The sequence below is a fragment of the Lagenorhynchus albirostris genome, chromosome 14 (genome assembly GCF_949774975.1).
Source record: "Lagenorhynchus albirostris chromosome 14, mLagAlb1.1, whole genome shotgun sequence".
In the NCBI taxonomy this organism is placed as follows: domain Eukaryota; kingdom Metazoa; phylum Chordata; class Mammalia; order Artiodactyla; family Delphinidae; genus Lagenorhynchus; species Lagenorhynchus albirostris.
The window spans coordinates 19,574,161-19,586,044 of NC_083108.1; the positions used below are offsets into that span (position 1 = coordinate 19,574,161).

The 11,884-nt window shown below is 38.7% G+C and overlaps 1 pseudogene; it reads left to right on the forward strand.

Moving 5' to 3' along the window:
* Positions 1–8,780: 8,780 nt before the first annotated feature.
* LOC132504337 (large ribosomal subunit protein uL22-like) lies at positions 8,781–9,248 on the forward strand (annotated as a pseudogene).
* Positions 9,249–11,884: the final 2,636 nt, after the last annotated feature.

Genomic DNA, 11,884 nt, shown 5'->3' on the forward strand with positions numbered 1-11,884 from the left:
TTTAATGGGACTAAAATTAGAAACTGAAAGTAGGATTTAGAAGCCATCAACCAATGTTGATTTACCTAACTACTTCCTTCCCTGCCATCTCCTTCCCTCCTCTTTTCCTCTCTAATCTTTATACTAAATAAATAAACAGCAACACTTCACTAGAAGATGTAGAAAACCCATCCTTGTAAAATTTCTCTACCACCGTGATTATTCAGGGTTAAGCTACCTAAAATGTGTATCTCTAAAATAATCACTTAGCTTAAATGTTCTATATGCTTGAATAGAGTTTTAACATAATTCTGGAGTACCTATTAAGAAGATATCAATATTTCAAATTAATTTATGATATAATACACATTTCAGAACATAAATGTATCTGGAGGAATAAATGAATTAGAAGAGCATTAAAGTTTCAAAAATTATTTTAATAGTTAATAAAAGTATTATGAAGCCACGATTTAGAAAATATTTTAAGTGTGTTAAAATATTTTAAATATTTTAAAATATGTGTTAAAATATCTCTGTGCTCCCAAACACAGAGATATATTTAATAGAAAAGAATGAAGTCCAGGAATAGACCTAAGTGTACATAATTTAGTATGTGACAAACAGGTAATCACAAATGGCTTTATTTCAATAGATAACTGCTTGGAAAAATAAATGAAATTCTTACCATATATCATATGCTAAAATAGATCAGTTCAGTTGCAAAACTAAATACAAAGAAGGAAATTACTGGAAGAAATTTTAGGCCTGCGCAAGAGAGACGGCACCCATTTGTACCCACATGGCTGACCATATAACTCAGAAAATCCTTCCCACTGCAAAACATCGAAAATGATATATATAACATGGGAGTGGTGAAGGAAGGAGTCTCAAGACCAGTGTTAAAAACACGCACTAAAGTCACAGCTTCAGTGAAGACATCATCTTGGGTTTTAATGGCCTCAGAGGGATCAAAGTGAAGGCCCAAGGTGGGATATGGGACTGAGGTTCCTATAAAATGGGGGGGAGACTGGTCAGTGTGATTAGGTCATCTGTGTTTGCTAATTGGCGGTAAGGGAAGCTAGGCTCCTGCCCTCCCACAGAGACTGGTAGGTAGTAGGCACTGTCTTCCTTGATGGTTGCATTTAAAGGTATGGATGTATGGATCCCAGGTCCTTGCGAAAGACAGTCCTGGGTTGTGCAGCTGGCAAGAGGCTGGGAGAACATCTCAAAGGGACAGAGAAAATATTTAAAATTGAAAGTTCTCTAAAGAAAATCTCTAAAAAAGGGGAGGTCAGGGACCAATAGTCAGGAAGTTTGTCTAAAATTTAGTCAGCTGAGGGGAATACTGAGGCCATCTTGGTCAGGTATGATAGTATGTGTTTAACAACTGGCTCTCGGAAGAGGGGGCCTGATTTGTAGCGTCTGACAATTTAAAGAGTGTAAATATTCCCACCATGGTCAGTTTCAATTTGCCAGTGTGATGTTGCTGAGTGCAGAGCTGGGAAGACATGCCGACGGGTCTCGTGAGCTAGCAGGAGATGGCTCCAGCTCTCCACTGGCCATAGGCGTGTACTGACTCTATCTAGCTTTGCATATGGCCTGGGAAAGATGTCCATGATATATTAAGTAAAAACTAAAAGAATGTTATTCTGCTTAAAATCTAGAATATTATTCCATTTTTAATGCGTATATGTTTGAAAATTTACAAAAGCGTTTATATAAGCATGGAGAAAGGTGTAGAATACACAACAGATGGTTAACAGTTTACCCAATAGGGTGGAAGTGTGGAAGATGGTCCTTAATTTTTTTTTTTTTAAGAAATCCCACTCTGCATTACTTCCCGAATTATAATGAGTATATAGTGTTTTTTAATACAAGTTACTTATGTGGTAATGTACATGAGTAACCAGAATTTGAATTCTTCCTTCCCATCCTCTTCCCCTTGTTCTCCGAGCCTAAGGGGACATCATCTCTTTGATATTAGACCTCTGTTCATTTTGGCTTTTGAAAGATGACTAAGCAAAACAAAACAAAACACAAAAAAATGAAGAACAAGCAAAAACTAATTCCCTTGAAGACTTTGGCTTAACAAAATTCGTGAATCTACATTTTGTGTTTCTCAGAGAGAATAAGCAAGAAAATCACTGGTTAGTTATTATTTCAGAATCTTTACATGGCTCTCAGCTCAGGACATTGCTTCACATGACAACTAATGGTAGCCCTAGCCTTCCAGGTGCTCAGGCCAAAAACCTTGCTATCAACGACTCCTCAATTTCTATCACACCCCATATGTGATCCACCAGCAAATATTGTTGGTTCTTCCTTCCAAACATATCTAAAATGCAAACTCACTTCTCACAGCCGTACACCACCAACATGGTTCAAGACACCATCATTTCTCACTGGCTGTCCTGCTTTCACTCTTAGGTTCCCTCAGTATGTTCTCAATATAGCAGCCACAGAGACTTTATTAATATGGAAGTCATATCATATCACTTCTCTGCTCAAAGGCCCTGATCGTTTCCCCATCTCCCTCAAAGAGGAACTCAAAGTCACTACAATGGTTTACAAGGCTCTGTGGGATCTGGCCCACCCCCTACCATAAATTCTCTGACATCAGCTCCTATATCTGTCCCAGACACTCAAGGCACTCCATCCACATTGGCCTCCTAGATGCTCAGAGACCACTGCCAATCACATTTCCATCTTAGGAATGTTGCACTCACTATTCCATCTACCTTGTTATCCTTTTCCACCAGATATAATTACCACTTTCTCACTTCCTTCAGATCTTTATTCAAAGGTCAGTTTCTCAGAGAGGACTTCTCTAGTCTCCTGATTTAAAATTGAGCACACAAACACATACTAGCCCCCTCATCTGTTTATCTCCTTTATTTTTCTCTCAAGCAATTACCACCATCCAAAATACTATATATCTTACTTAGTTACTTCTATTAGAAAATTATCCAAAACTTTTAAATAGGTAAAATCTGTTAGTAGAGGCTAACTTGTAGATTTTTGACTGGTAAAGATGCAAGTAACTTCTGGTCTGGTGGGACAGATGAAACCAGAGTTCATGGTTTATGTCCCCATTGGTCATTAACCAGTTTTGTATCTAATCCAGCAAATTCGTCCTAACATTGACTATAAATACCTAACTTCTCAAATGATCTTTAAAGTTGTTTTAATATCTTACTTGTTCCCTTATTAATGAGGTGAATATAATCTTTGACACATGTCCATTTTATAGTTGCAAGAAAGTCATTACAAGATCCTCTTGAAAATTATACTTTAACATTGTTTACTGCCTGTCTCCTCACCTTAGACTATAAGCTGAATGAGCGAAGGAATTTTTGTTTATATTACCAGTGCCTACCACCATTCCTGGCACACTGTGCACAAAACCCTGTAAATTGAGAATTTCACTCGCAGAAATTCTAAATAATCTTGAATATCTCTCTTCCTTCTATTGACTTTTAAACATGATACCACAAATCTCTGCTCTTCTTCTACTTTTATTGCTTTTTCCCAGTAAAGAGTGGGAGAATAAAAAGTGTTTGTTTCTGTCATGAGACTCCCTTCTTGGTGCAGATCTGTGGTCAGATGAGGTACTTCAGTGGAATGTCTAGTGGGAGAGAAAATTAGTCCAGGAAAAGTACTAACGAACTGTATTCGTTGCATATATGAGCAGAGACAGATGACGTCAGATTAAACAGAAAGCCATTGACTGGCAAGGAGAAACCATTTTATGGTTTCCAACTCTTTGTTAATGGAAGGAATTTTTACAGGAACTCTGCCTGAGTCATTTCCAACCAAAGTTTTTCTCCTCTTCAACTAGGAAAAAAAAGAGTGAAGAAAACTGTCAACAAGAGGAAAGAACATTTTGGGGGGTCTTATTTTTCAGGTAATTAACCTAGATCTCTGCTTTGGCAGCTTAGTTCATGCCTGCTAGAAGGAAGGACAGGAAAGGATGGATGTGGAGAGAGGAAAAGTATTCCAAAATCCATCCAGACAAGAACTTGAGCTTTTTTTAAAAAAAAGATTTTTATTTATTTGTTTGTTTGTTTGTTTAGGCTGTGCCAGGTCTTAGTTGCGGCACAGGCGATCTTTAGTTGCGGCATGTGGGATCTAGTTCCCTGACCAGGGATCAAACCCAGGCCCAACGAATGCGGAGTCTTAGCCATTGGACCACCAGGGAAGTCCCAGAACTTGAGCTTTTAAAATGCACTAGGGGGCTTCCCTGGTGGCACAGCGGTTAAGAATCTGCCAGCCAACGCAGGGCACATGGGTTTGAGCCCTGGGCCGGGAAGATCCCACATGCTGCGGAGCTGCTGAGCCGATGCGCCACAAGTACTGAGTCTGCACTCCAGAGCCCACAAGCCACAACTACTGAGTCTGTGTGCCACAACTACTGAAGCCTGTGTGCCTAGAGCCCGTGCTTCGCAACAAGAGAAGCCACCACAATAAGAAGGCCGCGCACTGCGGTGAACAGTAGCCCCTGCTCACCACAACTGGAGAAAGCCCGCACGCAGCAATGAAGACCCAATGCAGCCAAAAATATAAATAAATAAATAAACTTAAAATGCACTAGGAAGGGTCTTGGGGAGTACTATCCAATAGAAATATAATGTAAGCCACAAATGTGAGGCACATGTGTAATTTTAAATTTTCCAGAAGGCACAATAGAAATAAAAGTGAAATTAATTTTAATAAGAGATTTTACCTAACTCAATATATACAAAAACGTTATTCCAACATGTAGACAATATAAAAAATTAATAATGAAATATTTTTCACTCTTCTTTTTCATACTAAATCTTCAAAACCTGTATTTTACACTTACTGCATATCAAGTGTCCAACAGCCACACATGGCTACCATATTGGACTGTGGAGATCTAGAAGGAAGCTATTCCCTTTACGCAGCCCTAGACTAGTCATTTACATTTCTCCTTTTGTAGTCCAGTGATATAGCCAAGGATGTTATTATCTTTATAGGGCTAGGTGAAGAGACAGAACTAAAATTTATCAAAAGGCCACAAGAGTTAACAAGGAGCACTACCTTTTATTTTTTCTTTTAGATTGCTACAAAGAATAAGGCCTTAGGCCAAACTTTTAATCAAAAATATAGCCCCCAAGCAGTTTCCTCCAAGAGCTTTCTGTTCATTTCATTCTTTTTTTTAAACATTTTATTTTTATTTTATTTGCAAGAAACATATTTTATTTTAATTTTATTTTTATTTGCAAGAAACACATTTTTTAAAAATTTATTATTTATTTTATTTATTTATTTTTGGCTGCATTGTGTCCCTGTTGCTGCGCATGGGCTTTCTCCAGCTGCGGCTTGTGGGCTGTAGGCACGCGGGCTTCAGTAGTTGTGGCGCACGGGCTTCGTTGCTCCGCGGCATGTGGGATCTTCCCAGACCAGGGCCTGAACCCGTGTCCCCTGCATTGGCAGGCGGACTCCCAACCACTGCGCCACCAGGGAAGCCCAAGAAACACATTTTTAATGTTTGGATTTTTCACAGTTTATACTTTTTATTCTTTATATATATATATTTTTTGGCCACATGGCATGCAGGATATTAGTTCCTCTACCAGGGATCGAACCCACACCCCCTGCAGTGGAAGCACGGAGTCTTTCTCTTTCCTTTTTTAACATCTTTATTGGAGTATAATTGCTTTACAATGGTGTGTTAGTTTCTGCTTTATAACAAAGTGAATCAGCTATACATATACATATATCCCCATATCTCCTCCCTCTTGCGTCTCCCTCCCACCCTCCCTATCCCACCCCTCTAGGTGGTCACAAAGCACCGAGCTGATCTCCCTGTGCTATGTAGCTGCTTCCCACTAGCTATCTATTTTACATTTGGTAGTGTACATATGTCAATGCCACTCTCTCAGTTCATCTCAACTTACACTCCCCCCTCCCCGTGTCCTCAAGTCCATTCTCTACATCTGCATCTTTATTCCTGACCTGCCCCTAGGTTCTTCAGAACCTTTTTTTTTTTTGATTCCATATATATGTGTTAGGATACGGTATTTGTTTTTCTCCTTCTGACTTAGTTCACTCTGTATGACAGACTCTGGGTCCACCCACCTCACTACAAATAACTCAGTTTCGTTTCTTTTTATGGCTGAATAATATTCCATTGTATATATGTGCCACATCTTCTATATCCATTCATCTGTTGATGGACACTTAGGTTGCTTCCATGTCTCAACTATTGTAAATAGTGCTGCAATGAACATTGTGGTACGTGACTCTTTTTGACTTATGGTTTTCTCAGGATATATGACGAGTAGTGGGATTGCTGGGTCATATGGTAGTTCTATTTTTAGTTTTTTAAGGAACCTCCATACTGTTCTCCATAGTAGTGGTATCAATTTACATTCCCACCAACAGTGCAAGAGGGTTCCCTTTTCTCCACACCCTCTCCAGCATTTACTGTTTGTAGATTTTTTGATGATGGCCATTCTGACTGGTGTGAGGTGATACCTCATGGTAGTTTTGATCTGCATTTCTCTAATAATTAGTGATGTTGAGCATCTTTTCATGTGTTTGTTGGCAATCTGTATATATTCTTTGAAGAAGTGTCTATTTAGGTCGTCTGCCCATTTTTGGATTGGGTTGTTTGTTTTTTTGATATTGAGCTGCATGAGCTGCTTGTAAATTCTGGAGATTAATCCTTTGTCTGTTGCTTCATTTGCAAATATTTTCTCCCATTCTGAGGGCTGTCTTTTTATCTTGTACAAAGTTACAGTAATCAAGACAGTATGGTACTGGCACAGAAACAGAAAGATAGATCAATGGAACAGGATAGAAAGCCCAGAGATAAACCCATGCACATATGGTCACCTTATTTTGGATAAAGGAGGCAAGGATATACAATGGAGAAAAGACAGTCTCTTCAATAAGTGGTGCTGGGAAAACTGGACAGCTACATGTAAAAGAAGGAAATTAGAACACTCCCTAACACCACACACACAAATAAACTCAAAATGGATTAAAGACCTAAATGTAACGCCAGACACTATAAAAGTCTTTAGAGAAAAACATAAGCAGAACACTCTATGACAAAAATCACAGCAAGATCCTTTTTTGACCCACCCCCTAGAGAAATGGAAATAAAAATTAACAAATGGAACCTAATGAAACTTAAAAGCTTCTGCACAGCAAAGGAATTCATTTCATTCTTGAAGGCAATTTTTTCTAATGATTTAGAAGCATATGAAGGGTTAGATCTTAATATCATGTATTATACTTTGCATCTTTATGCTTCTTTATTTGGCTTCTTGTAGTCTCTATATGGACTTCCCTGGTGGCGCAGTGGTTAAGAATCCACCTGCCAGTGCAGGGGACACAGGTTCGATCCCTGGTCCGGGAAGATCCCACATGCTGTGGAGCAACTAAGCCTGTGCGCCACAACTACTGAAGCCCCCGCGCCCTAGAGCTCATGCGCCGCAACTACTGAGCCCGCGTGCTGCAACTACTGAAGCTCGTGTGCCTAGAGCCTGTGCTCCGCAACAAGAGAAGCCACCACAATGAGAAGCCCGCGCACCGCAACCAAGAGTAGCCCCCACTTGCAGCAATGAGAGAAAGTCCACGCAGCAACAAAGACCCAACACAGCCAAAAAAAAAAGAATCTATATAAGCCAAAATTTATTTTGTGGGTCCCTAAACTGCTCTTTTCTCAGTACCTTCATTTTAACCTAATGGTCATAATTGTTTCTAATAATTATAATTATCCTTCATATTTATATTAGTTTTTCACACATATTATCTTGTTTGATCCTCAGAGCAATCTAATGAGGTAAATCCAGTTTATGGGGGAGAGATTATGATTCCCATAGGGTTCAGGGCTTATCAAGGTCACACAGCTTGTAAGTGGGGAAAAAAATCAGAACTGAAACGCCTCTTGGTCCATGAAAACATCTTAAACAAAGATCTTCCTAAGGTGAATTTTCAGATGGTTTTTGTGCTGGTTTTACTTTTTTTTTTTTTTTTGTGGTACGCGGGCCTCTCACTGTTGTGGCCTCTCCTGTTGCGGAGCACAGGCTCCGGATGCGCAGGCTCAGTGGCCATGGCTCACGGGTCTAGCTGCTCCGCGGCATGTGGGATCTTCCCGGACCAGGGCACGAACCCGTGTCCCCTGCATCGGCAGGCGGACTCTCAACCACTGCGCCACCAGGGAAGCCCTGGTTTTACTTTTTTTAGAGACGTAAATTATTACATTATTGATACACCATTGTGAGAATTAGGCTGCAAGAGCGTTTCCCATGAAGTTTTCTCGGGTTTAAGTAGTTTTGTATGCCTACCAAACAAATCACCCTTTAAGTCTCTCTGTCCACAAGTTGGCAAAGGCAAGGACTGGGAGTTATTCAGGAATGTCTAGTTTTATGTCTGGGACATAGTAAATACATCACATATTTTGATGAATGAATAAATGAATGCAAATTTGTTTCCAGCCTTTTCAAATACCTTTATATTGAGGCAATGTAAAAGGGACATGCTATAGAAATTATTTCCTTTATTTTATTGAAGAGAAAATTTATGCACAAAAAGTGTCACTCTGGGTCAGCATTGTTCAGTAGAGATGTAATCCAAGCCACATACATAATCTTAGATTTTTTAGTAACCACATTTTTTAAAACATTTTTTAAAAACAGTGAAATTAATTTAAACAACATATTTATTTGACCTAATATATCCAAATATTATCATTTGAATATTTCATACATATTTTTTAAATTGTTAATGAGCTTTTTCCAGTAAGCGGCCTGAGGTGACCTCTAAAAATGGTTCACCATTCACTTGACCCAGAAAACCCCACAAACATGCAAATCAAGAGGTTCAAACCTTCGTGTTCACTTTAAGAACACTCGTGAAACTTCCCAGGCCATTAACGGTATGCATATCCTAAATGCCACCGAGTATCTGAAGGATGTCACTTTACAGAAGCAATGTGTGCCATTCAGTCGTTACAATGGTGGAGTTGGTGAATTTTTATTGCACATGCTCGGAAATGCAGAGAGTAATGCTGAACTTAAGGGTTTAGATGTAGATTCTCTGGATATTGAGCACATCCAGGTGAACAAAGCCCCCGAGATACAGCACAGGACTTACAGATTCATGGTTGGATCAACCCATTCATGAGCTCTCCCTGCCACACTGAGATGATCCTTACTGAAAAAGAACAGATTGATCTTAAATCAGAAAAGGAGGTTGCACAGAAGAAAAAGATACCCCAGAAGAAACTAAAGAAACAAAAAAAATGCAAATAAAAATAAAAGCAGGAAAAAAAATTGTTAATGAGATAGTTTGCATTCTTTCATTCATATGAAGATTTGGACATTTGTATATTTAACATTTAAAACACATCTCAATTCAAACTAGCTACATTTCAGGTGCTCACCAGTTATGTGTGTCTAGTGGCTATTGCACTGCATAGTACAGTCTTGGGATGCAGCAGAGAAAGAACTTCAGCCTTCTTCTCTTCCCATTTCTCACCATCCCACAAATAGTTACTAAGTACCCACCATCTTTTACCAGAGAGAAGGAAACTATCAAATGAGGCTCTCAACCTGTCACATATTTGAGAAACACTAAATTGAAAGATTGAATACACAAATGGAACATGTCAAACTTTACATCTCAGTAGAACTCTGACCCACAACTTCCAGCAACAACTAGCCAGGAAAGGCAAACCACAATCAGCCTAGAATGGTCAGGACTTGGCCAATGACTGACAGCTTTCCTAATTTTTTTTTTTTTTTTTTTTTTTTTTTTGCTGTACGCGGGCCTCTCACTGCTGTGGCCTCTCCCGTTGCGGAGCACAGGCTCCAGACGCGCAGGCCCAGCAGCCATCGCTCACGGGCCCAGCCGCTCCGCGGCATGTGGGATCCTCCCGGACCGGGGCATGAACCCGTGTCCCCTGCATTGCAGGCGGACTCTCAACCACTGCGCCACCAGGGAAGCCCCAGCTTTCCTAATTTTTGCCCCCTTTCCCAACTCAGGATCATTCAGCGAAGGCCAAATATGCTCCCCAAACCAACCATATAAGGTGACCTGATTCTAGTTTTCCTACCTGTAGCTTCAGCATGCCAACAGCCTTCAGGATCACCTGAAGCCTTCCTTTTTTTCCCACTATAAAGCTTTCCCACTCCCCTACATCCTCTGAGTCTCTACCAAACACAAGTGATGGTGGCTGACACCCTTGCTATATAGTGAGTTCTGAATGAAGAGCCTCTGTTTATTCTCACACGGTGGTCTTCGTTTATCTCCACAAAATCTTGGATTAGTCTCTTCTTAATGACTAAAATAATCAAACTTCCTCTTTTAACTTCCCTTGTGGGTTCAGTTTTTCATTTTATTTGTAACATTCATTCATGCAATAACTATTTCCTGTGTCTTAGTAGGTGTCAGCCACTATGCTGAGTCTTTGAAAGTAAGTAGGGGACCAGAGATTCAGTCTTTTCTCTCAGGGAGCCTAGAGCTTAGCAAAAAACACATACAAATAAATGTTTAATAACATTTGTAATAAACACTACGAAGGAAATCAGTTACTCGAGGAAATATATGCACTCCCATGTTCACTGCAGTGTTATGCACTATAGTCAAGATATAGAAACAAACTAGGTGTCCATCAGTGGATGAACGGATAAAGAAAATGTGTTATATACATACAATGGAATATTATTCAGCTACAGTAAAGATGGAAGTCCTGCCATTTGTAAAAACATGGATGAACCTTGAGTATATCCTGCTAAGTGAAGTAAGCAAGACACAGAAAGAAAAATACTGCATGATCTCACTTACATGCAGAATCTAAAAACGTCGGAGCAGGGAGGTGGGAGAAATGGAGAGATGTTTGTCAAAGGGTACAAAATTACAGTTATGTAGGATGAGTGAATTCTAGAAATCTAATGTACAGCTTGGTGACTATAGTTAATAATAATACTGTAGTTTACCTGGAAACTCACTAAGAGAGTAGAAAGAACTCAGGTGCTTTCACCACACACAAAAAAGATAACCATGTGAGGAGATGGATTGATTAGCTTGACTGCAGTAATCGTTTCACGATGCATGTATATCAAAACATTATTTTGTATACCTTAAATATGTACAATTTTTAGTTTAAAAAATTTTTTTAATGTAATTTAAAAATGCACTACAAAGGAAAGTATATTATGATACCTCAACGTTTCAATTTTCGTATGATATGAGTGCCATTTCTTCCCAAGAAAAGACTTTTATTCTGCTATTTAAACTTCAATAAATGCTTGGCAAAAGGAAAAATACTGTTTTCCCAATAGATTTGCACACTGAAGATCAGACATTTTTCCTTATTGCCCTGTTTCCTTATCCCTTTTTCCTTATTTCTCATTTTATTTCAAGTGAACACTCCTAAATGGTTTCTGGCACTCTTTCAGCAAGAGATAAAGAAAGGAGACAAAAAGTTTTCTATTAAATAAAATAACTATAGCTCACTCAAGGGTAGTTTAAATAATTGTTCTCCAATTTAATGTTTATTAATAACTATTTTATCCAGGCAAAAACTTTGCCAAGCTTTGATTGAGTTAAACCTGAAATAATTTTCATTACTGCTGAATTTCAGATAGTTCAAAACCCAGAATCCAGAAGTGTTTTCTTCTCTCCACTTGGGTACCTATTAAAATTTCACTAAAATCATTTTTAAATCTTGGAAAACTACATCAACTTAAATAAGTGTAAAATTAAAAGCAATTTTAATTTTACACTTATTTGAATACTGTGTGTTTTTAAATCATTCTTTCATTAATGTATTTCACTTTATATGGATTTTCTTCGGCTAAGAAAAATAGTTAATTAAGTGGAATATTTGGTAAAATTATGTATGAAATATTCTGAGATCTGAAGCCTA